The sequence below is a fragment of the Cebus imitator genome, unplaced genomic scaffold, assembly GCF_001604975.1.
Source record: "Cebus imitator isolate Cc_AM_T3 unplaced genomic scaffold, Cebus_imitator-1.0 Scaffold69, whole genome shotgun sequence".
Classification (NCBI taxonomy): Eukaryota; Metazoa; Chordata; class Mammalia; order Primates; family Cebidae; genus Cebus; species Cebus imitator.
The window spans coordinates 828489-851363 of record NW_016107384.1 but is presented as its reverse complement, the minus strand read 5'-3'; the positions used below and the strand labels follow the sequence as shown (position 1 = coordinate 851363).

General features: G+C 37.9%; 1 protein-coding gene and 1 pseudogene across 2 annotated transcripts in view; both read right to left on the bottom strand.

The window, feature by feature from the left end:
- The window catches only part of HS3ST5 (heparan sulfate-glucosamine 3-sulfotransferase 5), a 298437-nt gene that overhangs the window by 19682 nt on the left and 255880 nt on the right, over positions 1–22875 (bottom strand). The window lies entirely within an intron of this gene.
- On the bottom strand, positions 8836–9449 carry LOC108306043 (annotated as a pseudogene).

The following is a 22875-nucleotide window of genomic DNA, read 5'->3' as shown; positions in this document are numbered from 1 at the left end:
CTTAGGCTTGCTAACATTTTCTTAAATTGCAGTATTAAAATTAGCATATTTAACATGCTTCAAACTTTTTTCTTTTAATTAACAGAGGCACCTTTCTTCTCTGAATCTCTGATCTTCCTTTCAGAACCAGAAGTTCTCCACCAAATTTCAACTCTAAGATAACCACTTATTGCCAGTCATCAACAAATAGTTATATGAGGACCTACCATGCATCAGGAACCGCAGATGCCAGAAATAATATGAACAACAGACACAGACTCTACCTCATTACTTTTGTAGTTTTCCAGTGTTCAACTCTTAATATACGTCTAAAGAAACTGCATCATCTGTTGAACACAGATCTTAGATTCTTTCGGGTGAGTTCAGGCACATTCAGGGTGGTGTGGCTGCAGCCTCAGATTCTCTTAGATTGCCAGTGAAGTAAGAATCCCTCCAAAGGCAGGATCTGCTGCACTTCAGAATCTCACCTCCCCTCTCTAAAATCCCCCTTGAAGAGTCCTTGCCTCCTACCCAAGCAGCCACAATCAAACTACTCTCCAAAAAGCACAACCCTTCCTTCAACAAGACTCTTCTTCACTGGGTATGTTTAGACCAGGCATTACTAAAGTAGCTACTTGTGGTGAGGCACGAGCTGGTACCTGTACTCAGAAAGGCCCTATGTTTGATTTAATGCTCTGTTATCACTGTCTTAGAATTCTCTGAATTTTCATTTTGCACTGGGCCCCACAAATTATGTACCTGATTCTGCAGCCAGACATTTTGGTCTCTGAGAATAGATTACTTGTGTGGGGGCTGTGGCTCTTCACAGTGGCACCTCCTTTCTTCTTCAGACTCTGAGCTTTAGGAGACAGACACTGTCTTAACCCCATCACACAGGAACATGACCCTTCACATATTTTTACAGAGCTGGGATTTTCTCTCTCTTTTATTTCTCCCTCTCAGTTCTGTGGTCTTCCATGAGGCTCATCTCTTCCTTGGGTACCTAACACTGAAAATGGTGTCTGCCTTCGAGAACGTGGTAGCTCTCTACAAAGCCTTAGAGTTCTAAGCACAATAACCATAGCAGAGTATGTGCCACACAGGTGGTGCTGTGAGATACACACACACACGCCTTCAGAAGAAAGGGTTTCATCACAATAGATTAGTAGGGGAAATCCTGTGAGGTGAAGAGGACAGTATCTATCAAATAGGTAAGAAAATGCAGAAACTTGAGGACATCTGCTCCTTCTGTGGGGCAGGAAATTATGTCTCTATTTCATGTTCCCTTCAAGGTAAAAACAAAAGAGGAAGATCAAACTATGTTACCCTGCTGCTCTGTGACTCTGTGTAAACCACTTAAACCCTTGATCTTCTGTTTCTTCATCCTAGAAACAAAGGCCTGAGAAGGGATGAGGTCAGCAGTCCCTCTGGGCCTAAAACTCTCCTATTCTAGGGAAAAAAAATGAATGTTCTTAAAATGAGAGATTAGTGCATAAGGAAGTAAAGACAACTACATTGTGGGGGGAAATTAGTGCCTGAGGTAAATTTTAATACTTAATGTCTTAATAGGCCCCAGTTTTAAACAGTTCTGACCTCTTTAAAGATGGCTGCACCACATCAGACTCCCTATTACTGGGAGAAACAATCCTCTTGTCCTAAGACATACAATTTCTTAGAAAAGATACTGACACTTAAGAAAGATTCTACTGATGAGCTTTCAATTTGCCCTGCTGTCAGGGAGCCCATAGAAATCACATTTTGAAAAAATTAACCTAGGGCAGCTGAGGGAACTTGTCATAAAGGATTCGTTTTCCTTCAATTATAATGATCACATAAGAGAGCCGTAATGAGAAAGAAACAAATGAAGAGGGGCACAGGAACAGGGCACAGAAAGTGGTGCTGTGCATGTGTCAAGTCAAATGTGGAGATGGGGTAGAGATTAAGAGAAAACGGACACCATTTGTTAGTAGATTAAGCAGAAAGTATATCAGTCAGGATGCTCATAATTGCTCTATCAAATGGCTAAGGAAAATGTTCAGCTCTTTGTTTCTTGAGTTAACCATGAAGGGTCAATGTTAGAAATGAAAAAGGTTGATAAATTATACAGAACAGCAGAGTTGAATACTGCTCTGTGCTTATCTTCCCTGGAGTTATGGCGGGGTAGCTTTGAGCAGATTCCAAATTTTCATATGGATTCTCTATTTCTTCCCTCCATTCAGCTTTCCATATCAGGCATACATTATTTATCACAGCTCCCATTATTGTGCTAGCTTGAGTAGTCCTCTGGCTCTCTGTCTGCTGGAGGATACTCATTTTGCATTTGTAATTACCAAACTTAAAAGGAGCCAGTTAATTCTGCTTCTTCTCAGGGGTCTCATTTAGTAGAATAATGTCTTAAGAAAAAATACGGGAACTGAATTTTATTTGGGGCTGGAATCCCAATTACTCTTAATCCCAGTATCTCACTGGTATATGTAACTAATGTTTATAGAAGGGATAAACTAATGTTTATCCACTCCTCCCCAAAATTTCTTTTCACTGAATTAAACAGTTGTTAGTTTAGTAAATTTGACCTACTAGTAAGTTCAGAAGCAGAATCTTTCCTTCTTTAATCTTGTATTTATATAGAAAAGTGTGACTTGGAGAGGTAACAATTATATAGTTAATTAAATTAATATACATGGTCCAAACATCATTCTAGTGATTTAGGCTCCTGCAGTTAAAGAGTTCCAGTAAACTGGATTAAGCTCTTCCCTCTGCTCCATGTAGCAAACATCAGTTTATAGTAATATTAGTTCTACTTGTCATATCCATTAATAGTTAAAAGTATCTATTTTTAAATCAAGGGTTGTATTCACTACCAGACAGAAAGCCAACTTTTAAATTTTATTTACCTGAAGTTTTGTTTTTGTTTTTAATGAAGACCAAAGAAATAATGCAAATATATATATATATATATATATGGCTTTTAATGCCATAAATATATTAGAAGTATGATGGTTTTTCTCTAATCATCAAGCTTCATTTCATTGTAGTTTTTATCATCGTCTCTTTGCAGTGATTTTTTTCTCCTTTTTAATTTCCATAATACTATGCTATATATTTCTTTTGTAATGACTGATGATGTATGCTGATTTTTAATATTAAATATTTTCTGTGAAGAATTAAACCATTAGCAGACTGTGCAGAAATCTGAAAGTATCAAATTACCAAGTTAGATCCAGAAATTTAACATGTTTAATATAAAATTTTAGCAAATTTGTATAAAAGTACAACCTCCTGAAAACTTCAGAGACGGATAACCTACTGTCTGCTTAATAAACATAAACACACGGTTTTCAAAATACTACTCTCCATTTCTATAGCGCTTTTCAGTTTTTACAGCACTAGTTTAAACATTTTATTGGACTTTTACAACAAAAATATAAGGGACACAAGACTATTTTATTCTCCCTTCTATAGATGAGGAAGCCAAGACATCATTAAGGTGTGGTACCCAGGGCTACCTAGTTAATAACTGGCACAGTTCAAAATACAGTCTAGCTGTATTTACCGTCAGTGTTTGTGCTAGGTATATTAATCCTCTTTCTATGAAGATTTGTCATTATTTCGTTCTAGGACGGGATATGCATTCAGTGGTGCAAATCCAATCCTTGAGCAGTACAGGCATACCTTGGCGATGTGGGTTTGGTTCCAGAGCACCACAATAAAGCAAAAATGGCAGTAAAGTGAGTCTCACATATCATTTGGTTTCCCAAGCATATAAAAGTTACATTTATATTATATTGTAACCTATTAAGTGTGCAAGAGAATTATGTTTAAAAAATGTACATACCTTAATTTTAAAATATTTTATTGCTAAAAAAATGCTAAAGACCAAGTGAGCCTTCAGTGAGTTATAATCTTTTTGTTGGTGGAGGGTCTTGCCTTGATGTTGATGGCTGCTGACCAGGGTGGTGGCTGATCAAAGTTGGAGTAGCTGTGGCAATTTCTAAAATTAAGACAACAATGATTTGCCACATGGATTGACCCTTCTTTTCATGAAAGAGCTTTCTGTAGCATGCTATATATAAATATATATATATATATATATATATGTGTGTATATATATATATAGCATGCTATATATATATGTGTGTGTGTATATATATAGCATGCTATATATATATATATAGCATGCTATATATATATATATGTGTGTGTGTGTGTGTGTGTATATATTGCTCTGTCACCAGGTGCCAGACTGGAGTGCAGTGGCTCAATCTCGGCTCACTGCAACCTCCGCCTCCCAGGTTCAAGCAATTCTCCTGCCTCAGCCTCTGAGTAGCTGGGACTACAGGCACACGCCACCACACCCAGCTAATTTTTGTATTTTAGTAGAGATGCGGTTTCACTGTGTTGGCCAGGATGGTCTCGATCTCTTGACCTCGTAATCCACCTGCTTTGGCCTCCCAAAGTGCTGGAATTACAGACATGGGCCACCGCACCCGGCCTAGCATGCAATATTTTTTGACAGCATTTTACCCACAGCAGAATTTCTTTCAAAATTGGAGTCAGTCCTCCTCTCAAAATGTGTCTCTGCTTTATTAATGAAGTTTACGTAATATTCTAAACCCACTGTTGTCATCTCAACAATGTTCACAGCATGTTCACCAGAAGTAAATTCCATTTCAAGAAACCATTTTCTTTGCTCAGCCATAAGAAGCAGCTCCTCATCCTTTCAAGTTTGATCTTGAGACTGTAGCAATTCAGTCACATCTTCAGGTTCCACTAGTTCTCTTGCTATTTCTATCACATCTGCAGTTACTTCCTCCACTGAAGTCTTGAACTCCCCAAAGTCATTCATGAGGGTTGATATTAACATCTGCCAACTGTTAAGGTTGATATTTTGACCACCTTTCATGAATCACAGAAGTTCTTAATAGCAGCTAGAATGGTGAATCCTTTCCAGAAAGTTTTCAATTTGCTTTGTCCAAATCTATGAGAGGAATCACAATGGCAGCTATAGCCTTATGAAATGTATTTCTTAAATAATAGAACTTGAAAGTTGAAATTACTCCTTGATCCATGTACTGTAGAATGGATATTGTAACAGAAGGCATGAAAGTGACATTAATCTTGTACATCTCCAACAGGACTCTTGGGTGATTAGGTGCACTGTCAATGAACAGTAAGTGCTCCTGTCTTTTGAAAGGAGCCTTTTTTTTTTTTTTTTTTGAGCAGTAGGTCTCAACAGTGAGCTTAAACACATTCAGTAAACAATGTTGTAAACAGATGTGATATTTACACATATCTTTAAAATGCTTTTCATTTAAAGTGAGACGCATCACAGAACACAAAACAGAACTACCATTTGACCCAGCAGTCCCATTACTGGGTATACATCCAAAAGAAATTAAATTGTTCTATGAAAATAAATATGTACTCATATATTTATTGCAGCACTACTCACAATAGCAAAGACATGGAATTAATCTGCCCATGAGTAGTGGACTGTATAAAGAAAATATGTTACATATACACTATGGAATAGTATTCAACCATAAAAATTGAAATCATGTTCTTTCCAGTAATGTGGGTGTAACTTGAGGCCATCATCCTAAGTGCCTTAATGTGGAAATAGAAAACAAAATACTGCCTGTTCTCATAAGTGGGAGCTAAACAATGAGCACCCATGGACATAAACATAGGAACAATAGACACTGCAGACTACTAGAGGGAGGAGGGAGAGAAGCGCAAGGGCTGAAAAACTAACTATTGGGTATTATGCTCAGTTCCTGGGTGATGGGACCATTTGTAACCTAGGCCTTAGAGTATAATATACCGAGGTAACAACTTGTACATGTACCCCAAATCCAAAATAAAAATTAAAATAACAACAAAAGTAATAAGAAATAAAGTGAGAGATGTGTAACTCTGACTTGAATACTTAGAGGCCATTGTAAGACTATTAACTGGTTCAATTTCAATATTGTTGTGTCTTATATGGGTGTAGTTTGTGGCACCCAAAACAATAACAGCAGTAAGATCAAAGATCACTGATCACAGATCACCATAACAGATAAAATAATAAAAAAGTTTAAAATAATGAGAGAATTACCAAAATGTGGCACAGAGGCGTGAAATGAGCACATGTATGCCTTTGGAGAAATGGTGCTGGCAGACTTGCTTAATGCAGGGTTGCAACACACCTTCAATTAAAAAAAAGGAAAGCAGTATCTGTGAAGCAGAAAAAAGTACAGTAAAACAAGGTATGCCTAAATAGATTTTAAAAGAGAGCTGAAGTAATTTTTGTTAAAGTACAGAACGTGGAAGAAATGAAAGAGGTGTCAAATAATTTGAAATTAACAAGTGTTAACAGTCTTTTTCACTCTCTCTGGATGGATCAATGGTTCCTCTCATAAAAATATCATGCTAGGATGAGAAGGATTATTATAGGTTCATCAAGGGTAGCAAAAGAGAAAATAAACTAGTTGCATGAATAATTTCTGAGATTAATCATTTTGACAATGGTAGAATTGGCACACCAACTCCAATATCTCCTCCTCACTAATATGTACATTAGTCAGAAATTTCATTCTAGACTGATTCTCCAAATCCCCCTATATTATTTTTATTGCTGTTTTAGACAATATTTGTTTTAGATTTATCTACATTTTTCAATACTGTCACTTACTATTCCTTTTATATTGGTCTCAGCTTTATTGAGAGATAATTCACATGCAACTCACCCATTTAAAAGTGTACTTAGATTTTAACATAGTCACAGTATTGTGCAATCATCACCATAATCAACTTTACATTTACATTTTCATGACCCTCCCAAAAACACGGTACCCTTTAGCAGTCTATCTCATTTCTCCATCTTTCCCTCCCAGCCCTTGGCAACCACTAATCTAGTTTCTGTCTCCCTGTTCCTTCTTGCATCTCAGCTCTTTCATTTTCCTTTGCCAGAAGCAGAATTTCCTTACATCCAGCAAACAAAAATTGTGACTTTTCAAACCAAATGCAGAAATATTTTCCTTAATTTCTTCTTATTTCCCCAGGCAAAAATATGTAGGACTTCTTTCTTTGAGCTGTTTTCTTCACTAGGATGAATTAAGTCTTGAAAGATCCATCAGCTGTAGTGAGTTGAAGCTGGATTTAAAAGAATAAATTACTAAAATTTTCTCCTCCAAAAATTAGTCTTACTCTCTTTTTCTTAACTGGATTTTGAGATGTTTAGTGTTCGGTAAAGACCTCTTAGGTTAGTAATCACCTCCAAACTATAAATAAGACAGGAACTTGTAAAGAGTCAGCATCCAGGAGGCAAAACACCTTCACTGGTACCAGGGAATTGTGTTGAGATGCCAGAATAAAGTTCACATTTACTGAGCGGTGTTAAAGAAAAACAAAGCCAGACACTAGTCAAAGGTGGTAAAGACAGGTTCTAGTCTGTAATACTACTGCAGTAGTGGAGAGTGACTTCAGTATAAAACTGAGCTCAACTCCAATTGTGTAGGTGTGATGGTGGCTTAAAGAGAGACTGATGAAACAGGGAGGGAGAAACTAGTGGCAGGTCCAACAGTGTCAGGGAAGTGGAAAATTACAAAAAACAAGAAGAGACTTGGTCAGTGTAATCAGGCCATCTGGTTTATTAACTAACATTTACATGGAGAAGAAACAAACTTCCTATCTCCAGCACAGGAGGTAGTTTTACAAATTGGGTAAGGCATCCATAGAAACTAGTCCCTTACACTCCCAGGGAGCCTGGAAGGCAAAAGAACAAGAAGGAAGTAAGAGGACAAGAGACAGAGCGGAATCTGAGGGAGTGAGGGTTGGGGATGGGTGGGGAACTCACACTTCCTGCTTTGAGGTCAAAGAGACAGCTCCAGGTCATAAGGAGACAGCTCTGGGCGGTAGAAGTTCTACTTCTCAAAAAGGCAGTTTATAATCAGGCGAACTATTGGGACTTAGAAAGAAATCTCTCTTTTCACTCTTTCCACTTTTAAGAGCTTCTCTTTTACTTTGGTGTTCTGTAGCTTTTCTTTAATATGTCTTGGTGTGGAAATCTTTTCATTAATCTTGTTTGGGACCCGCTAGTTTTCCCAGTTCTAGGATTTGGTATCTTTTAGCAATTTGGGGAAATTCTTTTTATTTTATTTTTATTTTTTTGAGATAGAGTCTGGGTCTGTTGTCTACGCTGCAGCGCAGTGGTGCGATCTCTGCTCTCTGCAACCTCCAGGTTCAAGCGATTCTCCCGCGTCAGCTTCCTGAGTAGCTGGGATTACAGGTGTGCGTCACCGCGTCTGGCTAATTTTTGTATTTTATTTGAGATAGGATTTCACCATGTTGGTCAGGCTGGTCTTGAACTGACCTAGTTATCTGCCTGCCTTGGCCTCCCAAAGTGCTGGGATTACAGGCGTGAGCCATGGAACTCCGCCAATTTGGGGAAATTCTTATCACCTCATTGAATATTCCTCTTCTCCATTATCTCTATTAACTCCACCTGAAACTCTGATTAGAGGTATGCTAAACCTTCTTACACTACCCTCTATAACGACCTATGTTTCATGTTTTCTATCTTTCATCTCTCTGGACTGAATTCTAGTTTGCATCTTAGGATTGATCTTCCAGTTCACTATCTTCATGATATCTAATATGTTGAATGATATTATCAATTGCATTATAAATTTTAATTATTATATATTACTTTGCAGAATCTAATACTATACACACTTGGTCTTTTTTTATGGTCTTAAGTTCCCTTCTTATATTTTCTTTCTTTCTTTCTTTCCTTTTAGAAACTGATGTTTATTTTCCATCAACCTTATTTCCATGTTGCCTAACAGTCCGTGCAAGAACAGCTTAAGACTATTAATTGGTTGTTCCTACCCATTCAGTAGCCTAAGCAGTGGGAGCTGCAGATCAGTCTTCCGTGGCAGGCTGAGCTCTCCAGTCTCTAGTAGGGAACTGCTGAATAGTCACAGAGGGCACCAGCACGCCTTCAGACCAGTCTGCAACCTAAGGCTGAGTAGCAGTGAACTCAGGGGCTGGAGCAGTCCATTCACCCTGCAATTCCTCCTTGGTCACATCCTTTTCAGCAGCAGCCTGCTCTTCTTTTTCATTCTCTTCAGGATCACTTAGAGATCAGGCATGACCTTCCACACGTGTTCATGGGAAATGGTGTCACGCATGCGCAGAACTTCCCGAACCAACATCCACCACATCAAACCCACTGAGTGAGCTCTCATGTTGTTGCATGGAATGGCAATGTCCACATAGTGCAGAGGGCAATCTGTGTTACACAGAGCAATGGTAGGTAGGTTAATATAAGATGCTTCTGTGAGAGGCTGGTGGTCAGCTCTGGGGTCAGTAGCCACAAGAAGCTGTGGCTCCCGGAAGGCTGCCTGTATCTGGTTAGTGAACGTTCCAGGAGTGAAGTGGCCAGCAATTGGAGTGGCTCCAGTGTCAGCAGCAAACTTCAGCATATTTTCAAACTCTTAGAAAATTTCTTTAAACATAACTGTTTTATATTCCATGTCAAAAAATTCTATTATATGAGGATTTTGTGGTCTGTTGTTTTACTCACAGTGCCTCACTTCTTTTATTGTTTTGTGATTCTTCACTCTTGACTGCTCATTTTATAAGGAACTTTATTTGTGGTACCTTGAAACCTGGGCTCAAGTTGAGTTCTTTCAAAGAAGTTATACATTTTTATTTGTTTATTTTTCTGCTAGTCACCTGAGGATATGATCTTCTGGGATCATGCTTGAAGTTTTATGGACCATACATGCAGTATGAATCAGAACCCAAACTCAAGCAAAGATCAATTTGGGATTATGAATCCTTAAAAAATTCTGTCCTCTCATGCTACGCCAAAATCAATTTGCTTGTGAAATATCAGGGTTTGCTGCTAATTCCTTCTTACCTTGACAGTATAGCTCTCTAGAATACTGTTTTTATGAATGCCTCATGTTAGATTCCCTGCACTGACCAAGACCTAGGCTGTATCTCACAGCTGGCCCCACACAACCATCAAAATGGAAGCCAAAGAATTCTAGGGTTTAGCAAAAATTCTCAGAGCAATCCCCACTTGGGAACTTGCTTATCAATCAGGTTTCCTGATTTTATTTTATTTTGGGGATCTGTTGACTCCTTACTTTTAAGCAGTCTCATATAGTTGTATATTTACAGATATAGACATATATTTTAATTATTTCAGCATATACGTTATTTCAACAGTGAGGGTGATGTAGATGATATAGGGGACCTATTCTGCCATACTGTCAGAAATAAAAATTGCTTTTATTTTATTCATTTTCTCTTAAATTTATTGACCCCCTCCCCCTATTTAATCAGCCACTTAGAAAAAAAAATCTATATCTGCCCTTTTATGGACATTCAAATATTTTGTTTTGTTTTTGTTTCATTTTTTTAGCAACAAAAGCTTCTTTCAGTTTACAGGGAAAAATCAAATGGTTCTATTTGAAATGTACTCTGACATGCTATTAAAAGGAGTATGGAATTGTACATGGCTCCCATAACCTTTGTCTGCTATTACTACTATGCGATACATTACAAGGCAAAAGATTTTGCAGATTGTAATTAACGTTACTAATCAGTAGAACTTAAGACAGAGAGATCATTCAGGTGGGTCTAATTTAATCAGATAAGCCCTTTAACAGCAGAGTATTTTCTCTAGCAAATAGCAGAAGGAGTAATTAGAGGCAAGAGAAGGATTGACATAGTGCTGAGAGTTTGAAGATGCAAAAATTTGGAAAGCAGCCTCTAGGAGTTGCAACCTATAGCCAATAGCCAGCAAGAAAACCGGGACCTCCAAGAGATGGAGACCATCCTAGTCAACATGGTGAAACCCCGTCTCTACTAAAAATACAAATATTAGCTGGGCATGGTGGCACATGCCTGTAGTCCCAGCTACTCGGGAGGCTGAGGCAGGAGAATTGCTTGAACCCAGGAGACGGAGGTTGCGGTGAGCCAAGATCGTGCCATTGCACTCCAGCCTGGGTAACAAGAGCGAAACTCCATCTCAAAAAAAAAAAGAAAACCGGGACCTCATTCCTACAACCACAAGGAACTGGATTCTGTCAACCACAAGAATGAACTTGGAAACAGATTCTTTCCTGGAATCTCTTGGCAAGAGCATAATCCAACTGATAGCTTGATTTCAGCCTTGTGAGACGCTCATCAGAGAATCCAGTTGAGCCTACCTGGACTTCTGACATAAAGAACTAAGTGCTAATAAATGAATGTTAAGTTTCCATTTGTTATGCAGCAATAGAAAACTATTGTAGGCAAGGCATATTTCTCCATCACCGGTAGCTTTAAGAAAAAAAAAAAAATACTAGTGATTTTTTCCCTGAAGCTTTTCGTTCAGGGAACACAGAATCCCAAATGATAAAAGCTCACCTTCAAGAGCCACATTGTGCCTATGACTATAGTGGCTTATATGCTTAAACTTTGAACAGAGAAGATAATGCAACTGAGTTTGCTATTGGCAGGCATAGGTCAATTTAGTGAAATGTCAAATACTTTTCAGTGAAAAGGCAGATCATTACAGCTGACACCAAGTCGGTATTCTGGGTTATAATCTGTAAGCCATTGTCTTCACATTACTCTCACAGAGCTGACTCCTCTCCATCTTTTCTCAGGTAAAAGTCATGTTCCCCAGTGCTAACCTGAGGGCTCTGGAAGTGCCCTCTCTCCTTGATAAGGTTCTAGGTCTCTGAAGCCAAGCGGAGCCACTTCACATTTAGCTACGTGTTTACCTCCCTCTTCCTCCAATTCACCCTTAATTGCCTTTCTAACTTCATTTCTGATATGTCCACACAGACCCTAAATTGAAAAATATTAATTGTTTCCCAGACATGCCAGATGCTTTCCTAATTTCCAGCATGTTCTTCCTTCCCTGCATGAGGCCCATTCCTCCATTTCCACCTGTAGAAATTGTAGTTATCGTTCAATATTTAGCTTAGGTGTTACTTGCCCCAATTGTTAATATTGATTCTTCCAGGTAGAATTGGATAGTTTCTATTTTGTGTTTACAAAGCCTTCAGAAATAGCTTTCACCCTCTGTTGTGTAATTGCCTTGACATTAAGTTACTGACATTAAGAACAATGGCCTGGGCGGGGCGCAGTGGCTCACGCCTGTAATCCCAACACTTTGGGAGGCCCAGGCGGGTGGATCACGAGGTCAAGACAATCCTCGTCAACATGGTGAAACCCCATCTCTACTAAAAATACAAAAAAATTAGCTGGGCATGGTGGTGCGTGCCTGTAATCCCAGCTACTCAGGAGACTGAGGCAGGAGAATTGCCTGAACCCAGGAGGCGGAGGTTGCGGTGAGCCGAGATCGCGCCATTGCACTCCAGCCTGGGTAACAAGAGCGAAACTCCGTCTCAAAAAAAAAAGAAAAAAAAAAAAAACAACAATGGCCTGTATGTCTATGAATCCCCAAAGCCTGGCACAGCTAGATGTTTGGTTCTTGTTTGTGGAATTGAGTAAACCTAATGTGACTCAGGCCCAGTGAGATAAACAAAATAATCAGATGCAAAAGAATAGTTCTATTTTTTTAATGAGTCAGCATATTGCTTACTACTTTCTCTTCAACTGGATTGTGTAGCCCCAATGTTTCTCCCAAGTTTTCATAACCTGTAAGTCGACACTTCCAAAGCAATTACTTCAAAACCAGATGATTTCAACATCCCCACAATCTGATACACATCTACATACAAAAGCCTCATTCAGCTGCCTAAAAACTGCTTTTACTAAACCACTCTCCAAGACCCCTGGAATAACTTTCCATAGCCTAGAACTGCGGGGTCTAATATGGCAGTCACTAGCGCCTAGTCATGAGCACAGCTTGAGATGCACCAAAAGTATTAAATGTTCACTGGATTTCAAAGACATAGTATGAAAAAAAGAATGTCAAATATATTGATTTTACTTTGAGATGCCTATACTGGGTAAAGAAAATATATCACTAAAATTAATTTCCCCTGTTTCTTTTTACCTTTTCTAATGAGGCCTCTAACACTGTAAATTACATATGTGTTTTGCATTTGTGGCTTGTATTATACTCTATTGGGATGTGCTAGCCTAGAGCATAAAATCCCAGCACCTGAATTTGGTGCCGTAATTCACATCTGGCTGCAATCTCCTCTACTTGTCTCAACTCTCATATCCCACATATGAAATATCCACCATGGCCAGTATTTTTTCAGAGACTCTGTGCTTTCTTATTCTTTTCTTCTGCCCATACTATTCCCTGGATGATCTCTCTTTTTTAAAAATTTTGCTTATCAATATCTTATCCTTTCCTCCAAGCTCACTTTAGCTTCACTGCTTGGAAGAAGCCTCCTCTGATCCTGCTAATATAAAGGGATTTCTTCTAAAGGAAGGATTCTGATATGTATTTATTGTATATTTATCTTGTCTCGTCTATTACGTTATACGTACTTAGAAGATAGGGACTATTTAATACGCCTATCTGCATCTGCCTCCATAAATAGCAGAGTGACTTCCCTCAATAACCCTCAAAAAGTGTGAAATACATAAACTGAAGGGAGGGATTCTATTTAGAAAATAGGTTATAGGCTATATACACATGTATGTGTTTATATATATGTTCATGTATATAATTATATATACATATATACAGACTCAACATTTCATAATTTCATGAAGAGGGAAAGACTCAGCAAGATTATGTAGGTCTTCAGAGAAGAATAAAGAATGAAAATCTTCAGAGAGAATCAACACTGGGAACAATAGGGCTGGAAGATGCTGTAGAGAGCACTGCACTCTTTTCCCTCTTCTTACAGATGAAGGAGCTGAGGCTGGAGAATTTAAGAGACCCCTGCTAGATGGGAAGACACGTTAGAGGTATACTGCTATATCTCCTGTGGTCAGTACGGGACCTGATACTCAAGAGGTCAATAAACATTGGCTGAAGGGATGAATGAAGAATAAACGAACAATGCAAAATAAACACATCTAGCGAACTCAAACTAGGCTACGTAACTCCTGATTCTCAGGATAGTGATATTTTCACTCTAACACGTAGAGGGGAAGGAAAGTTGGGAAGCAATGGGGAGCTATATTTAAAACTGAATTTTAGCCAACTATTAAATTAGCCATTTAACAGTTTTTCTGGCAATGGCATCTAGGTACCTGTGGATTCACAAGAGTTAATTATACCTTTCCTTCCTTTTCAAATGACCCTCTCCAAGTTGGTCAGTGCTGATCTTGCTGCAATTTATCTGTGCAGAAAAGAGTATATGTGTGTTTTCAGTAATTTTCCTAATTATCAGTGATGGATTTTCATTGATCCCCTATCCTTTCATGTCCTGGTCCCTTTCATACATTTATTTGTTGCTTGATATTTTACAGGGTACCTGTCTTATGTACCCTGTATCATCAAATTCTCAAAGCAAATTTATTAGGTTTTATTAGCACCTCCACTTTGACATGTGGAGCCAAAGACTGAAAGAAGTTAATGTAAATTGATCAAATGTCACGTAGCTAAGAAATGTTGGAGCTGTGTGTGTCTTTTATATATTTTCAAATATTATGATTGCTTCTCTGATTGCTTCCCATTGTTACTTGTATTGAATAATAACACAGATTCATTATACTGAGGCAAGGGGTATCATTTGTGGCCACTGAACAGAAGGAAGCTGTTGGGCAATCTCATGATCTCAGTCTCCCCAGATAATTTATTATTTTTTATTCTCTTCAAACACAAGTTCGGTGGTTTAGTATACATGGAAAGAAAATAAACTTTCTTTTAATAATATTACCCAATATAACAATAATCAGAATAATTGCTAAACTGGCTTCCTAAAGCTTTAGTTGGGGGTACTCTTGCACTTCTGAAGCTCTGGTGTTGGGAAGGTAGTCACTGACATTTCTTTGAGAACCCTGTACATCTTCCCTTTGCCAAAGATAAGGAAACTTTATTTAAAGCTTCAAGATTTTGCAACATGGGGCTTAGACTTTAAGGGTTTTGCCTTTAAAAAAAAAAAAAAAAAAAAGAAGGCGAAAATAACACAGTCCATGATTTCGATTTTGAACAGAATAAACAAGTAGGACAACATTAATCAATAAGTCTTAGTTGAGGTTGCCTACACAGGAAATCTATGCATCTTACACATTCTCCATCTGTGTAAGGCAGTTTGCTTGTTGTTATTTAGATGTGACTGACATAATTTGGCAATCTGGTTTATTAGTATACTTTGTAACATATTGTATGTCCAATGCCAATGCTATTTTTTTCTGGCTGTAACTTAACAAGGTGACTTACTCTGAAGTAGTAAATGAATGTCACAAAGATTCTCTCCCACTCTCCCTAACTGCTTCTTTCTTCACCCTCTTCTTTTCTTTCTCTTTTTTCTTTTCTACATTTATCTTTAATCCACTAAAGAAAACAAATTTTAGAACACCAAATATTATGGGAGAACTTGTTGTTCATGCGGGTTACCATGGGTATGCTACGTTCCAGCTTTTCAGTTTTAAGGAAGCTTGGGTAAATGTCTGCTATTCCCTTGTCTTGCAGCCCCTCTCTTCTCCCAGTTGCTTTTTGGGTACTATGGATAGTTTGAAAAAAATGCCAATGAAATAAAGTGAAGCAATTCTTTTTCCACTTGCATCATGAAATCCTTAGTGTTAAAAATGAGTGTAGGTTAATGGAAGTGTCTATTAAATGAACAAGAAGTAAATAATAATGAAGTCATCTTGCTAATTAACCTGGACGGGTGACCCGAGTTTTGCTGCAGCTGAAACTCAGCAGTACAACTGCCTTCTTAGCAGAGTTCTGGTGCATCAGATTTTCCTGTTTCTCTGGTGTCCACATGTCTGGCTATTTCAAAGATGTTTGTATCAAACTTTTGTTACAAATGCTAATACCAGTTATTTAGGGAAAAAAAGTGGCAAATACTTTCTGTGGGGGAGAAAAAGACTATTTCTTTCATTTCAGTGGGCCTAATTATAACACTCCTTTCTATTTAGTCCCTATTTATTTTCCAATTCTTTGGGGATTGGGTAGTATTTAACAATAAAACAAGCAGTGCTGCAGTGCCTAATTAAGATTTTCTTGTAGGATTAATAAGTCATGTCTCATTAGCTCCACTGAACTAGAGGTGTTAATCTTCACTTTGGCATTCTTATCTTGAAATAAGTTTGTGGATCAAGTATTGAAGGATGTCGAGCAAACAGTTTGATTAAAGCCACTGACTCTTCAGATGCCAGTCTCATGTTATTGATTCAAATGCATCCCTACATACAAATGCTTAGATGTGTCTTTTTAAATGTACTAACAGTGGTCTGGAGTGACCACTGGAAAAAGCCACCCTGTTGGGCTTCCCCAATAAAGAAAGCAGGAAGTGTCTTTGCATGTTTCCTGAATTACCTGTGTTTCTTCCTATGATGATTTTTTTCCCTCACACTGGGGAAAAAAAGAGGTCAGAGCATAGCAGCCACAGAGTAGTCTTGAGTTTTCTGGTAGAGACTTGCAGGAGGCTATGCCATGCACATTTGCTGGCAATGTTGTTTGAGACAAGTGGCCTCTGTTTTACAGTAACATGGCAGAAGGCAAAACAATTCACTCTAAAACTCGCACTCAGTTAAAACATCCTAGGCTTTTTTCTCTTTATTTTTCCAAATGACAGTGATTCAACAAGGCAAAAAGAGGTCAGTGAATAAGAAATTATATGCCACTGTCATTTCTGTGATTCTCAATTGCGTCTTTGTAAAAGTAAAGAGCTGGGCTAGATAATCTCTTAGGGTCCTTCCATTTTTAAGATGATAGTGCTCTTACTTTAGTGATAGAGCCTACGCCTAGCTCTGGGAGGCCAAGCTTGTCTTCTTTTTCATCCCCAACACATCACTCATGGTGTGTGCTGGATACATGCCTGTTGAATGGGTGAATGAAGCGGGGCCTTGAAATGCATTGTAGTCTCCAGTGCGGGCTGAGTACGATGAGTTCAGCCCTGGGAAATCTCTCCCTAAGGACCTTTTAATATCATTGAAGAAACTAGCTTAAATAGCCTGAAACTTAGCACAACTAAACAACATTCTGTGGTAAGTGGCCCAATGTATAAGACAGATTTTATGGATCACAAGAGGTTACAGAAAGTCATGCAGACCTCATAAAAGGATAGCTACAACTTGGCAGCCATTTTGGTTTTAACAGATAGAAAAATGGAAATAAAAGTAAAATAATAAAAATCAACATATATGTTGTATATTTGCCAGATGTCAGGCTTTTTTTTTTTTTTGAGACAGAGTTTTACTCTTTTTGCCCAGGCTGGAGTGCAATGGTGTGGTCTTGGCTCACTGCAACCTCCACCTCCTGGGTTCAAGTGATTCTCCTGCCTCAGCCTCCTGAGTAGCTGGGATTACAGGTGTGTGCCACTGCACCCGTCTAATTTTGTATTTTTAGTAGACACACCATGTTGGCCAGGGGGGTCTTGAGCTCCTGACCTCAGGTGATCCACCTCTGCCCAGCTCCCAAAGTGCTGGGATTACAGGCATGAGCCACCGCGCCTGGCCGATGTCAGGCATTTCATATATTTTATGTAATCACATTTAATTCTTATAACCCCAAGAGATTGATATAATGATCCACATGTTACAGATTAGTGAAGTGAGGGTTGGGGAAGTTCAGTAACAAGTCCCAGGCCACAGAGTTAACAAATGGCGGAAGAGGAATTTGAACCCATGTCTGACTGTATTAAAAGACTGTAATACTCCACATGCAACAGTCTGCCTGAACAGGAGGTACACTAGGTTGTTAAAGAACCTGGCTTTCAGGACAAATGTGGCCTCTCTTATCAAGCTGCTCCTGGTGAATATGCACCTGCCTGTTCTCTTTCCTCATTCATCCCTATAAAGCCTGAGAATATCCTCATATATGACCTTTTATCTCTTTTGCCTTCTGGGATGTGTGTGTGTGTGTGTGTGTGTGTGTATGTTTTCTGTCTGCCCCTCTTTGCTTGTCTCCACCCTTGATATTTACATTTGTCCTGGCTAACCTACCGGGCTTGGATTGGTTTTGACTTCTAGAATGTACTATTACTGTTCATTTCGCCTACCTTTCTCCAAACTTCTGGCTCTGCCATGGGCTCTGCCTTCTGAGTTCTGTTATAGGTTCACCTCATCTTTCTCTTTTTCTTTTCTAGACATCTGCCTTCCTCTTACTCTTTACCTGGGCTCCCCATCATGCAATATCTATTCATTGTGACTTAGGGCAGGTATGGTGACAGATGCATGGACAACCCAAGCTGAAAGTAAATCTGAGCAGACATAAAGAAACAGAAACAAGCCTGCTTGTTGGAGAAAATTATTTGGAAGAGAAAATGTAGTTTGTGTTACAAATGGGAATATAGTTGAATAAGCAGGTACATTAGATGACAGACCTTCTAAAAAGGCAGACATGGGCATGTAGATGGTAGTGCAGGAAATGGAGCACCAGCGCACATGACTGAAAAAAGAAACTACATGTTCAAAGCTGTTTATATATAGAATAAAAATTCAATCTTGAATAGCTCTGACAGAAGAGGGAAGGGAAAGAGGAATAAGGATACCAAATAGGAGGTTGACACTGATTTATCCAGACATAAGGCAGTAACAGCTTGCACTAGTGTTGAGAAGGTGTGTAAATAGAAAAAAGGGGATGGGGTAGAGCCAGTATTAATATTTTAAAGAGAGTCATTAGAAATTAGAAGAAGACTGGATATAATATATGCAATTTTAGGACTGCCCTAGTTTTTAAAAAATCTTGACTTATTTGGGGGAGCTCAAGAAGAGGTGCACAAGGAAAGAATTTAAGGTTAGTTTTGATACTTCACTAAATATTTACATCAAGTAAACTTCATAATGGATAGGAAAGCAACCAGCAACAATCCAATGTTATAACGTTATTTAGTATTAAGTATTCTTGGATTTTGCTCTTTGATAGTTTCCAAACCACGAACTGGGATTTCTCAGAGGTATATGAGACACTGAAGAACAAATTCCTGTTAGAAATGTAGGAATCCTTCTGAAGGGGGGTAAAGATCAGAAAGAATGGAGTTATTCCTTTTTTTCCCTCCTATATGGTAGCTATTTTTGGGACATTTACTCTAATAATCCTAAGCCTATATAATGACAATCCAAGTTATAGTATAATATAATTTCCTTGAATTGATAGTTGGAGGTAAAAACACTCAGAAATTTCATATTCTGTAAACGTTATACAAAGACTCCTGTGATAGACACGGTGGCTGTCATGATCCCTGGTCTCTGATGTTCATGCTTTTGTATAATCCCTTCCTGTGAGTATAGGCAGGACCTGTGACTTGTGTCTAGCCCACATAGCAAAGGTGATAGGATGTCAGCCTTGTGATTTTGATACATGACATAAGATGGTCCTTCTAGTAGGCTTACTGTGGAGTCTCTATCTCCGTTGCTGGCTTTAAAGGAGGAAGCTGCCATGAAACTTTGGCTGCTAGAAATGGAATGCTGTCAACAACCTGTCCTTAGTTGAGCCTCCAGATGAGAACCAAGGCATAGATGACATTTTGATGGCAGTCTTGTGAGACTCTGAAGCAGGAACTCAGCTAAGCCATGCCCAAACTCATGCCCTAATAAGAGTCGTAAGATAGTAAATGTGTGTTGTTTTAAGCTGCTAACTTTGTGAGAATTTGTAACACAGCATAGAAAGCCAAACAGTTCACTTTCGACCCTCCTCTTTGATTGGCTGTATAAACAGTGATTAGTGCTTACATTTTCCCCGCTGCTATGCCAGAGACCCTGGAGCCATTCCGACATTCTCCCTGTCCCTTATACCCAACATCTAGCAGCTAACCACTCTGCATATTCCAAAACACTCCCTTTCAACGAGTTTTTCTTTTCTATGCTTCATACCCTTGAAAATAGTGAAGCTCAGACTATACAACTCATGCCTTTCTTTGGGGCTGATGGCTACAAGATGTTCACATGAGTATGGGAGAGGGAGGGAGGCAGCAGAATTGCCAAGGGTAAGGGGCAAATAAGCAAATAAGACAACACTGATGTGATACTGAACTGAGGCATGGTGGTGCCAAGGCCCTTGCTCAGACTCCAGTTAATTTGACTGTTGTCAGGGCATCGGTAGCCCAGAAGTGACCTCACTTTGCTGCAGAGGCACTTTTGACAACTTTCTCTACCACTCTCATTGTTTCCTGCTTGAACCAAATGTTCACTCTGACTTGAAATCTTATTTCCCCTCTAATTTACCCTCTAGCCTATTTCCAGACTGAGTTCCTAAAATAGAAATCTGGTTTATCTTACAATATTTTCTACTAGTATCTAGGATAAACTAAAACCCCTTACTTTAGTCCCAAAGCCTTCCCTAGTCTAGTGGGTCCTTGTTACATCTCTGGATATGTCTCCTGTCCTAGGCTCCTACCTCTCATTCTGTGTTTCATTGATACTAATCATTTATAGTTTCCAGGGTATATTCATGGTATTTTCATCTCTATATTCCTATTGAAGTTATTTTCACTGTGAAGAACATTATTCCTCAGCATTTGTAATTTTACCTTACCTTTTAAGAGTCCATGGGTGTATTTTACCTTTCCTAATTTTACCTTACCTTTAAGAGTCCATGGGTATATTTTAAACATTTAGGAAGCATTCACTCACCTGTTAAGAAGGATAATTTTAGGTAAGGGCAGAGGCTTTGTGGGGATCAAGTTGAAAAAGCAACAAAACTACTGCAAATTGTTCACTAATCCAAGGGAACATCACCCTTGAGCCCATCATCAAATCTTGACCATAACTAATGTACTGTTAAAAATTCCAAACATGGTAGATAGCTGCCTCAGTGATAAGGCATCTTGGGTACCATTTTGTGCATCTTTTCCTCTGGCTACATGAAAGTGTAATGAAGAAATGCCTCTTTACTACAATAACATTAAAATGACATCTATTTGGGTAGGTGTTTGCTTTTACCATTTAATGCAGGACTTTTATTTCCCATAAAAATATTTTTCACAGTGAATCTCCAAATGGTTTCTGAGATGACTGGGAAGGTTACCAGGTGAGAAAAAATGAAAAGAGATTTTTAGCAACTGAGCATTTGAATATCCAGAGATGATATTATTACATTTCTGATGCCATAAACATGCACAATTTTTGTGGTACATAAAAGGAAGTCAACTTGGGCTTTAAAAAAATGGGGAAAAAAGTCAGCAAAATATGGCTAGGTATCAAAACTGGTCCAAGCACTTAGTAAGGAAAATAACTAACTTTATTCTTAGTTTGGAAATTTAATAGAAATATAGGTGCCACTAGGGGGCTCTCTAATATTCCGTAGTTGGGAGGCCTGAATATCACAGCAAGGGTAATAGAATAATGAATAAAAATGCTCTGTAATTTAAAGTATATCCCTTAGTCACATTAACATTTGCATGTTTGCATAAAGGCTGAAAAATGGAACTTTATTATTTTAAGGGTTTCTAGAGTTAAAAAAATGTATTTGTGGTAAATAATTTAGCAATACAAATGTAAATACACACCTGATAAAGAAAGGCATAATGCACTTCATTGCATTCAATTTCTTTGGTGTAATAAAAGGGGGGAAAAAAGAGCTTCCTCTAGTTTCCTGATTATTTTCCTCCTAAGTAATACAAAACGAAATGTTTAAAATTTTTGCCACCTGAATTATTCCGTCAGTTAATAGTTCGTTATTTATAGGTATGAAATATGTATCTCTATACATATATATAATTGGATTTTAGGTTGTTTAACCTTATTCAACAGAATATAAAGAATAAAACTTTTAAGTTGTAAATACTAATACATTACCAGTTAAAGGAAATCATTAAAAGGCTTGGTTCTACGTGGATATACTTAAGAGGTGACTTATTAGGATATATTTCATTTATTCTTCTAAGACATGCAACATGCAAACTTTGTTTAACAACTTTTCCCAGGAACATTGAAACATATTTATAACAAAAGCATTATTACTAGGGAAGGAAATATTGGGTATTTAGCATCCTTTATATTGTATATTGTAATTTATGTTTGTTTCCATGCTTTTAAATATGTTCCAATTATAAGAGTTCTGTGTTGCATTTTTCTATGATTGTCAAATGTTGTGGCATAAATATATAAAATTCTACATAGAACTATATTTGGAGTCTATTTTGTGCTCTGGAAAATAGGAACATGTTGAATTGAAGTAATCAAAATTATTTCAGGGATAAGAGATTTGGGGAATGAGAAAAGGAAGGTAATTCTCCTGAGCTTTACTTCCTTATTCTTTTATTTTTTAAAAATCAAAGTACAGTATGTATTCTCATTATTTTCTGGTTTCCTATCTCAGCTTATTAACTGCAAACCAAATTTTTAAATATAGATTTTTAACTAACTCTACCCCCAAAGGACAAAAAAGAATATGATAAATTTTGTGGGCTAGCAAATAATTCATTCTTATTTTTAGGTTTATATGGGTATATATATATATTTTCTTTTTCTTCTCTACAATCAAAAGACAAATGCATGACTGTGTACAAGTGCTTCTTTCACTACTAGTACAGTACGTGGAGAAGTGAAGATGGCTCCTAAAAGGAGAGGCTGGGAATTACATAGTAACATATGCTTTCTAATTCAGACTTTTTACTAAGCGGTGAAGAACACACTAAAACATTCAAGGTAGTTGGTAAGATAAAGTTATCATGATCTTTTGCTTAACCTGGAAGTTTTTGGCTGTGACAATTCTGTTGCTAAAATCATTTGCTTTCTTTTATTTAAAACAAAAAAAGCAAGTAAAGAAAAACCTTCAACTTGGTAATTCAAGTCAAAATCAGAAGATGAGTTAATTTGTTAAATGTATACCTTTACAATATATTTGCAAACACTGGGTGGTCA